This window comes from Triticum aestivum, chromosome 7D (genome assembly GCF_018294505.1).
Source record: "Triticum aestivum cultivar Chinese Spring chromosome 7D, IWGSC CS RefSeq v2.1, whole genome shotgun sequence".
Taxonomy (NCBI): domain Eukaryota; kingdom Viridiplantae; phylum Streptophyta; class Magnoliopsida; order Poales; family Poaceae; genus Triticum; species Triticum aestivum.
The window spans coordinates 562,453,305-562,465,039 of NC_057814.1; positions in this window are offsets into that span (position 1 = coordinate 562,453,305).

Genomic DNA, 11,735 nt, shown 5'->3' on the forward strand with positions numbered 1-11,735 from the left:
ACGAAAACGATTCCTGAGCTCTTCGTGATGCTGAAATCAGCGAAGGTAGAAATCAAGAAAAGCATCAAGTGTTGATGGTTGACAAGACCACTAGTTTCAAGTAAAAGGGCAAGGGAAAGAAAGGGAACTTCAAGAAGAATGGCAAGGAAGTTGCCACTCCCATGAAGAAGCCCAAAGCTAGACCCAAGCCTGAAACTGAGTGCTTCTACTGCAAAGGAAATGGTCAATGGAAGTGGACCTGCCCTAGATACTTGGCGGATAGAAGGATGTCAAAGTGAACAAAGGTATATTTGATATACATGTTATTGATGTGTACTTTACTAGTGTTTATAGAAACCCCTCGGTATTTGATACTAGTTCAGTTGCTAAGAGTAGTAACTCGAAACGGGAGTTGCAAAATAAACAGAGACTAGTTAAGGGCGAGGTGATGATGTGAGTTGGAAGTGATTCCAAGATTGATAAGATCACCATCGCACACTCCCTTTACCTTCGGGATTAGTGTTGAACCTAAAATAAATGTTGTTTGGTGTTTGCGTTGAGCATGAATATGATTGGATCATGTTTATTGCAATACGGTTATTCATTTAAAGTCAAAGAATAATTGTTGTTCTATTTACATGAATAAAACTTTCTATGGTCATACACTCAATATAAATGGTTTATTGAATCTCGATCGTAGTGATACACATATTCATAATATTGAAGCCAAAAGATGGAAAGTTAATAATGATAGCGCAACTTATTTCTGGCACTGCCGTTTAGGTCATATTGGTGTAAAGCGCATGAAGAAACTCCATGCTGATGGGCTTTTGGAATCACTTAATGCTTGCGAACCATGCCTCATGGGCAAGATGACTAAGACTCCATTCTCCGGAACAATGGAGCGAGCAACTGACTTATTGGAAATAATACATACTGATGTATGCGGTCCGACGAGTGTTGAGGCTCGCAGCGGGTATCGTTATTTTCTGACCTTCACAGATGATTTGAGCAAGATATAGGTATATCTACTTGATGAAACATAAGTCTGAAACATTTGAAAAGTTCAAAAAAATTCAGAGTGAAGTGGAAAATCATCGTAACAAGAAAATAAAGTTTCTATGATCTGATCGTGGAGGTCAATATTTGAGTTATGAGTTTGGTCTTCATTTGAAACAATGTTGTCGGGGGGATGAACCCCGGGCAGGCAACGAAACCCGAATCCTTTAAAAAAAACGACGGGGCCAGCATCGCCCCTCAAGCCGGCACGTGCTTGGCGGGGTTGCTCAACCCGTCGAAGCCCCTCGACCCGGCCGAACTCTCCAACCCAGCCCCAACGACCAGCTCAAGACAGCCGAACCCGGCACGTCAAGACTTCCCCAACAAGCCAGCTCCACCCTTGGCGCGTTCCTCAACCCGGCCACGAGTCAGCTCCCGTCCCATCCTAGCCGTACGATGGGACGAGTCTCCATCTACCGATGACCGAGGCAACAGTGCCCCGCGCATGCCTCTGGTCAGCCGGGGCGTGGCAACAGTGCCCCACCTACCCGCTGACCAGGGCCGGCGTGGCAACAGTGCAACCATCATCACTGCTGACGCCAGCAAGCGGCGACCTGACTGAGCGCCACTGTAGTGGACTCGACTCGGCCACTCCCTGACGATCGACAAGACGGCGAACAGTGCCACGTGGGGCCTGCGCCCGGAGAACCCGGCGAGCCCTGACACCCGGTGGGTCCCAGCGCCGGCTTCCCGGACGATGACAATCCGGCCCCACGGCCTTGTAACATTACCATTGTACCCTTGGGGGGTTGGCCTATAAAACCCCCTAGGAGCCCTCATGCATACAGGCAAGCGACTCACTCACGCACGACGAGAACCACAACACACTCCAGATCAACTAGACTAGCCACACCAGGAGAAGGAGCAGCCTAAGCCCTGGCCAGCTTCCCTTCTTCCTCAATACATCTCTAGGAGCAACTCTGTACCGATTCATATCAACTACACTCGGCATGACTAGGGGTGTTATCTCTCCGGAGAGCCCCAAACCTGGGTATGTCTTGCGTCCCACGCTCCCTCATGCCGACCTCCCCTCTGGATCCCACCAGTGCCCTCGAGCCTCCTCCTATCTTTAGCCATCCCTTGGCATCTGCTGTGCACCCACCACGACAGTTGGCGCCCACCATGGGGCAGCTCGAGGTCCTGGCCGGGAGCATGCTTCAGACGGGGCTCCTCTCCGACTCCGACGAGCCCGTCACGCTAGCGGACGACATCATCGATGCACTCGCCGCCTCCTTCGCCATGCTGCGCATCTCTGATGCGCCTACGGCGGACGAGTACCCCAGTGAGGTACTTGACGTTTCTGACTCCCCCGTTTCCCTCAGCGGTAGCGCTCCCGCCGGGGCAATGGACCTCTGCGTGGAGGTCTTCGTCACCGACACCGGCGCCTCTTCCTCGTCTAGCGCGGCGAGGAAGGCCGCCGAAGCCAAGGCCGCAGGAGAGCGGGCTGGCTCGCCCAACCCGCCGCGCGCCACGATGCAGAGCCTTCGCATCCCCATTGGCACCGACATCGACGCCTCCAACATCGCCGAGGCCCGGACCCGGCTCGACGAGTACCGCCAGCGCCTACTGGACCTCACCGAGACGCTCGCCGCCACGTGTTGGGGAACGCAGTAATTTCAAAAAAAAAATCCTACACACACGCAAGATCAATCTAAGTGATGCATAGCAACGAGAGGGGAGAGTGTTGTCCATGTACCATCGTAGACCGAAAGCAGAAGCGTTATGAGAACGCGGTTGATGTAGTCGTACGTCTTCACGATCCGACCGATCCTAGTACCGAAAGTACGGCACCTCCGCGATCTCACACGTTCAGCTCGGTGACGTCCCACGAACTTTAGATCCAGCTGAGTGTCGGGGGAGAGCTTCGTCTGCACGACGGCGTGATGACAGTGATGATGAAGTTACCGATGCAGGGCTTTGCCTAAGCACTGCAACGATATGACCGAGGTGGAAATCTGTGGAGGGGGGCACCGCACACGGCTAAACAATCAACTTGTGTGTCTATGGGTGTCCCCCCTCCCCCGTATATAAAGGAGTGGAGGAGGGGAGGGCCGGCCCTCTCATGGCGCGTCCAAGGGGGGAGTCCTACTCCCAGTGGGAGTAGGATTCCCCCTTCCCTAGTTGGAGTAGGAGAGGAAGGAAGGGGGAGAGAGGGAGAAGGAAAGGGGGGCCGCCCCCCCACCCCAATTCGGATTGGGCTTGGGGGGAGCGCCCCCACCTTGGTCGCCTCCTCCTCTCTCCCACTAAGGCCCAATAAGGCCCATATACTCCCCTGGAGGTTCCGGTAACCCCCCGGTACTCCGAAAAATACCCGAACTCACCCGGAACCATTCCGATGTCCAAACATGGGCTTCCAATATATCGATCTTTATGTCTCGACCATTTCGAGACTCCTCGTCATGCCCGTGATCACATCTGGGACTTCAAACAACCTTCGGTACATCAAAACACATAAACTCATAATACCGATCGTCACCGAACGTTAAGTGTGCGGACCCTACGGGTTTGAGAACTATGTAGACATGACCGAGACTCATCTCCGGTCAATAACCAATAGCGGAACCTGGATGCTCATATTGGTTCCTACATATTCTACAAAGATCTTTATCGGTCAAACCGCATAACAACATACGTTGTTCCCTTTGTCATCGGTATGTTACGTGCCCGAGATTCGATTGTCGGTATCTCAATACCTAGTTCAATCTCATTACCGGCAAGTCTCTTTACTCGTTCCGTAATGCATCATCCCGCAACTAACTCATTAGTCACATTGCTTGCAAGGCTTATAGTGACGTGCATTACCGAGAGGGCCCAGAGATACCTCTCTGACAATCGGAGTGACAAATCCTAATCTCGATCTATGCCAACTCAACGAACACCTTCGGAGACACATGTAGAGCATCTTTATAATCACCCAGTTACGTTGTGACGTTTGATAGCATACTAAGTGTTCCTCCAGTATTCGGGAGTTGCATAATCTCATATTCATAGGAACATGTATAAGTCATGAAGAAAGCAATAGCAACAAACGAAACGATCAAGTGCTAAGCTAACGGAATGGGTCAAGTCAATCACATCATTCTCTAATGATGTGATCCCGTTAATCAAATGACAACTCATGTCTATGGCTAGGAAACTTAACCATCTTTGATTCAATGAGCTAGTCAAGTAGAGGCATACTAGTGACACTCTGTTTGTCTATGTATTCACACATGTACTAAGTTTCCGGTTAATACAATTCTAGCATGAATAATAAACATTTATCATGATATAAGGAAATATAAATAACAACTTTATTATTGCCCCTAGGGCATATTTCCTTCAGTCTCCCACTTGCACTAGAGTCAATAATCTAGATTACACAGTAATGATTCTAACACCCATGGAGTCTTGGTGCTGATCATGTTTTGGTCGTGAGAGAGGCTTAGTCAACGGGTCTGCAACATTCAGATACGTATGTATCTTGCAAATCTCTATGTCTCCCTCCTTGACTTGATCGCGGATGGAATTGAAGCGTCTCTTGATGTGCTTGGTTCTCTTGTGAAATCTGGATTCCTTTGCCAAGGCAATTGCACCAGTATTGTCACAAAAGATTTTCATTGGACCCGATGCACTAGGTATGACACCTAGATCGGATATGAACTCCTTCATCCAGACTCCTTCATTTGCTGCTTCCGAAGCAGCTATGTACTCCGCTTCACACATAGATCCCGCCACGACACTTTGTTTAGAACTGCACCAACTTACAGCTCCATCGTTCAATATAAATACGTATCCGGTTTGTGACTTAGAGTCATCCGGATCAGTGTCAAAGCTTGCGTCGACGTAACCATTTACGACGAGCTCTTTGTCACCTCCATAAATGAGAAACATATCCTTAGTCCTTTTCAGGTATTTCAGGATGTTCTTGACCGCTGTCTAGTGATCCACTCCTGGATTACTTTGGTACCTCCCTGCTAAACTAATAGCAAGACACACATCAGGTCTGGTACACAACATTGCATACATGATAGAACCTATGGCTGAAGCATAGGGAATGACTTTCATTTTCTCTCTATCTTCTACAGTGGTCGGTATTGAGTCTCACTCAACTTCACACCTTGTAACACAGGCGAGAACCCTTTCTTTGCTTGATCCATTTTGAACTTCTTCAAAACTTTCTCAAGGTATGTGCTTTGTTAAAGTCCAATTAAGCGTCTTGATCTATCACTATAGATCTTGATGCCCAATATATAAGCAGCTTCACCGAGGTCTTTCATTGAAAAACTCTTATTCAAGTATCCTTTTATGCTATCCAGAAATTCTATATCATTTCCAATCAACAATATGTCATCCACATATAATATTAGAAATGCTACAGAGCTCCCACTCACTTTCTTGTAAATACAGGCTTCTCCAAAAGTCTGTATAAAACCATATGCTTTGATCACACTATCAAAATGTTTATTCCAACTCCGAGATGCTTGCACCAGTCCATAAATGGATCGCTGGAGCTTGCACACTTTGTTAGCATCCTTTGGATTGGTAAAACCTTCGGGTTGCATCATATACAACTCTTCTTCTAGAAATCCATTCAGGAATGCAGTCTTTACATCCATTTGCCAAATTTCATAATCATAAAATGCAGCAATTGCTAACATGATTCGGACGGACTTAAGCATCGCTACGGGTGAGAAGGTCTCATCGTAGTCAACTCCTTGAACTTGTCGAAAACCTTTCGCAACAAGTCGAGCTTTGTAGACAGTAACATTACCGTCAGCGTCAGTCTTCTTCTTGAAGATCCATTTATTCTCGATGGCTTGCCGATCATCGGGCAAGTCAACCAAAGTCCACACTTTGTTCTCATACATGGATCCCATCTCAGATTTCATGGCCTCAAGCCATTTCGCGGAATCTGGGCTCATCATCGCTTCCTCATAGTTCGTAGGTTCGTCATGGTCAAGTAACATGACCTCCAGAACCGGATTACCGTACCACTCTGGTGCGGATCTTATTCTGGTTGACCTACGAGGTTCAGTAGTAACTTGATCTGAAGTTACATGATCATCATCATTAGCTTCCTCACTAATTGGTGTAGTAGTCAGAGGAACTGATTTCTGTGATGAACTACTTTCCAATAAGGGAGCAGGTACAGTTACCTCATCAAGTTCTACTTTCCTCCCACTCACTTCTTTTGAGAGAAACTCCTTCTCTAGAAAGGATCCATTTTTAGCAACGAATGTCTTGCCTTCGGATCTGTGATAGAAGGTGTACCCAATAGTCTCCTTTGGGTATCCTATGAAGACACATTTCTCCGATTTGGATTCAAGCTTATCAGGTAAGCTTTTTTCACATAAGTATCGCAGCCCCAAACTTTAAGAAACGACAACTTGGGTTTCTTGCCAAACCACAGTTCATAAGGTGTCGTCTCAACGGATTTAGATGGTGCCCTTTTAACGTGAATGCATCCATCTCTAAAGAATAACCCCAAAATGATAGCGGTAAATCGGTAAGAGACATCATAGATCGCACCATATCTAATAAAGTGCGGTTATGACATTCGGACACACCATTACGCTGTGGTGTTCCGGGTGGCGTGAGTTGCGAAACTATTCCGCATTGTTTCAAATGAAAACCAAACTCGTAACTCAAATATTCTCCTCCACGATCAGATCGTAGAAATTTTATTTTCTTGTTATGATGATTTTCCACTTCACTCTGAAATTCTTTGAACTTTTCAAATGTTTCAGACTTATGTTTCATCAAGTAGATATACCCATATCTGCTCAAATCATCTGTGAAGGTTAGAAAATAACGATACCCGCTGCGAGCCTCAATATTCATCGGACCACATACATCAGTATGTATGATTTCCAATAAATCTGTTGCTCGCTCCATTGTTCCGGAGAATGGAGTTTTAGTCATCTTGCCCATGAGGCATGGTTCGCAAGTACCAAGTGACTCATAATCAAGTGATTCCAAAAGTCCATCAGAATGGAGTTTCTTCATGCGCTTTACACCAATATGACCCAAACAGCAGTGCCACAAATAAGTTGCACTATCATTATCAACTCTGCATCTTTTGGCTTCAATATTATGAATATGTGTGTCACTACTATGGAGATTCAACAAAAATAGACCACTCTTCAAGGGTGCATGACCATAAAAGATATTACTCATATAAATAGAACAACCATTATTCTCGGATTTAAATGAATAACCGTCTCACATCAAACAAGATCTAGATATAATGTTCATGCTTAACGCTGGCACCAAATAACAATTATTCAGGTCTAAAATTAATCCCGAAGGTAGATGTTTGAGGTAGCGTGCCGACGGCGATCACATTGACTTTCGAACCATTTCCCACGCGCATCGTCACCTCGTCCTTAGCCAATCTTCGCTTAATCCATAGTCCCTGTTTCGAGTTGCAAATCCTAGCAACAGAACCAGTATCAAATACCCAGGTACTACTGCGAGCATTAGTAAGGTACACATCAATAACATGTATATCACATATACCTTTGTTCACCTTGCCATCCTTCTTATCCGCCAAATACTTGGGGCAGTTTCGCTTCCAGTGACCAGTCCCTTTGCAGTAGAAGCACTCGGTCTTAGGCTTAGGTCCAGACTGGGGCTTCTTCACTTGAGCAGCAACTTGCTTGCCATTCTTCTTGAAGTTCCCCTTTTTCCCTCACCCTTTTTCTTGAAACTGGTGGTCTTGTTGACCATCAACACTTGATGCTCCTTCTTGATTTCTACCTCCGCAGCCTTTAGCATTGCGAAGAGCTCGGGAATCGTCTTATCCATCCATTGCATGTTATAGTTCATCATGAAGATTTTGTAGCTTGGTGGCAGTGATTGAAGAACTCTGTCAATGACACTATCAACCGAAAGATTAACTCCCAGCTGAGTCAAGTGATTATGATACCCAGACATTTTGAGTATATGCTCACTGACAGAACTATTCTCCTCCATTTTGCAGCTATAGAACTTATTGGAGGCTTCATATCTCTCAATCCGGGCATTTGCTTGAAATATTAACTTCAACTCCTGGAACATCTCATATGCTCCATGATGTTCAAAACGACGTTGAAGTCCTGGTTCTAAGCCGTAAAGCATGGCACACTGAACTATCGAGTAGTCATCAGCTTTACTCTGCCAGACGTTCTTAACGTCATCAGCAGCAGGCCTGGCACCTAGCGGTGCTTCCAGAACGTAATTCTTCTGTGCAGCAATGAGGATAATCCTCAAGTTACGGACCCAGTCCGTGTAGTTGTTACCATCATCTTTCAACTTAGCTTTCTCTAGGAACGCATTAAAATTCAAAGGAACAGTAGCACGGGCCATTGATCTACAACAACATAGACATGCAAAATACTATCAGGTACTAAGTTAATGATAAATTAAAGTTCAATTAATCATATTACTTAAGAACTCGCACTTAGATAGACATCCCTCTAATCATCTAAGTGATCACGTGATCCAAATCAACTAAACCATGTCCGATCATCACGTGAGATGGAGTAATTTTCAATGGTGAACATCACTATGTTGATCATATCTATTATATGATTCACGCTCGACCTTTCGGTCTCAGTGTTCCGAGGCCATATCTGCATATGCTAGGCTCGTCAAGTTTAACCCAAGTATTCTGCTTATGCAAAACTGGCTTGCACCCGTTGTATGTGAACGTAGAGCTTATCACACCCGATCATCACGTGGTGTCTCGGCACGACAAACTTTCGCAAAGGTGCATACTCAGGGAGAACACTTGTACCTTGAAATTTAGTGAGAGATCATCTTATAATGCTACCTCGAACTAAGCAAAATAAGATGCATAAAGGATAAACATCACATGCAATCAATATAAGTGATATGATATGGCCATCATCATCTTGTGCCTTTGATCTCCATCTCCAAAGCACCGTCATGATCTCCATCGTCACCGGCGCGACACCTTGATCTCCATCGTAGCATCATTGTCGTCTCGCCAACTATTGCTTCTACGACTATCGCTACCGGTTAGTGATAAAGTAAAAACAATTACAGGGCGATTGCATTGCATAAATAAAGCGACAACCATATGGCTCCTGCCAGTTGCCGATAACTTGGTTACAAAACATGATCATCTCATACAATAAAATTTAGCATCATGTCTTGGCCATATCACATCACAACATGCCCTGCAAAAACAAGTTAGACGTCCTCTACTTTGTTGTTGCAAGTTTTACGTGGCTGCTACGGGCTGAGCAAGAATCGTTCTTACCTACGCATCAAAACCACAACGATTTTTTCCCAAGTGTGCTGTTTTAACCTTCAACAAGGACCGGGCGTAGCCACACTTGATTCAACTAAAGTTGGAGAAACTCACACCCGCCAGCCACCTGTGTGCAAAGCACATCGGTAGAACCAGTCTCGCGTAAGCGTACACGTAATGTCGGTCCGGGCCGCTTCATCCAACAATACCGCCGAATCAAAGTATGACATGCTGGTAAGCAGTATGACTATTATCGCCCACAACTCTTTGTGTTCTACTCGTGCATATAACATCTATGCATAGACCTGGCTCGGATGCCACTGTTGGGGAACTCAGTAATTTCAAAAAAATTCCTACGCGCACGCAAGATCCATCTAGGTGATGCATAGCAACGAGAGGGGAGAGTGTTGTCCACGTACCCTCATAGACCGAAAGCGGAAGCGTTATGACAACGCAGTTGATGTAGTCGTACGTCTTCACGATCCGACCGATCCTAGTACCGAAAGTACGTCACCTCCGCGATCTGCACACGTTCAGCTCGGTGACGTCCCATGAACTCTAGATCCAGCTGAGTGTCGGGGGAGAGCTTCGTCAGCACGACGGCGTGATGACAGTGATGATGAAGTTACCGACGCAGGGCTTCGCCTTAGCACTGCAACGATATGACCGAGGTGGAAATCTGTGGAGGGGGCACCGCACACGGCTAAACAATCAACTTGTGTGCCTATGGGGTGCCCCGTCCCCCGTATATAAAGGAGTGGAGGAGGGGAGGGCTGGCCCTCTCATGGCGCGCCCAAGGGGGGAGTCCTACTCCCGGTGGGTGTAGGATTAACCTTCCCTAGTTGGAGTAGGAGAGGAAGGAAGGAGGAGAGAGGGAGAAGGAAAGGGGGGCGCGCCCCCACCTTGGCCGCCTCCTCCTCTGTCCCACTAAGGCCCAATAAGGCCCATATACTCCCCGGGGGTTTCCGGTAACCCCCCGGTACTCCGGTAAATGCCTGAACTCACCCGAAACCATTCCGACGTCCAAACATAGGCTTCCGATATATCGATCTTTATGTCTCGACCATTTCGAGACTCCTCGTCATGCCCATGATCACATCTGGGACTCCGAGCAATCTTTGGTACATCAAAACACATAAATTCATAATACCGATCGTCACCGAACGTTAAGCGTGTGGACCCTACGGGTTCGAGAACTATGTAGACATGACCGAGACTCATCTCCGGTCAATAACCAATAGCGGAACCTGGATGCTCATATTGGTTCCTACATATTCTACGAAGATCTTTATCGGTCAAACCACATAACAACATACGTTGTTCCCTTTGTCATCGGTATGTTACGTGCCCGAGATTCGATTGTCGGTATCTCAATACCTAGTTCAATCTCGTTACCGGCAAGTCTCTTTACTCATTCCGTAATGCATCACCCCGCAACTAACTCATTAGTCACATTGCTTGCAAGGCTTATAGTGATGTGCATTACCGAGAGGGCCCAATCAGAGTGACAAATCCTAATCTCGATCTATGCCAACTCAACAAACACCTTCGGAGACACCTGTAGAGCATCTTTATAATCACCCAGTTACGTTGTGACATTTGATAGCACACTAAGTGTTCCTCCGGTATTCGGGAGTTGCATAATCTCATAGTCATAGGAACATCTATAAATCATGAAGAAAGCAATAGCAACAAACTAAACGATCAAGTGCTAAGCTAACGGAATGGGTCAAGTCAATCACATCATTCTCTAATGATGTGATCCCGTTAATCAAATGACAACTCATGTCTATGGCTAGGAAACTTAACCATCTTTGATTCAATGAGCTAGTCAAGTAGAGGCATACTAGTGACACTCTATTTGTCTATGTATTCACACATGTACTAAGTTTCCAGTTAATACAATTCTAGCATGAATAATAAACATTTATCATGATAGAAGGAAATATAAATAACAACTTTATTATTGCCTCTAGGGCATATTTCCTTCACCGCGCAGCGTCGCCTCGACTCCGCTCAGCTGGAGTGCAACGCCGCCTACGGCTTCACGCCTACCGCGACCGAGACAAGCCGGGTCTCCGACGTGCGAGCCCGGGGTGGCGCGATCGGCTGCGCCTTCGGCGCCCTCCCTCCCGTCTACGAGACTCCCCTGAAGAACATGCGTGCCGCCCAGGCGGCCACGATCGGCCTCGATCAGCTCGAGGGCGACGAGAAGAAGGACCGCCTGAAGCGGGTGCAAGACCTCCTCGACGCTGCCAACGCGCAGCAGGACCGCCTCAACCAGCTCGTCAGACCGGCCAGATCTGGCTCCGCCTGCGCTGGCGGACCCGGCGATCAGCAGAACACGGCGTCCTCTCCACCCGGCGAGGCGCACTCCGGCCGCACCCGGACCCGGCGCAACCCCGCCCCAACGACTGCTGGCGGCTTGGGTGACGAGCCGGGCCTGGAAGACCAGCGC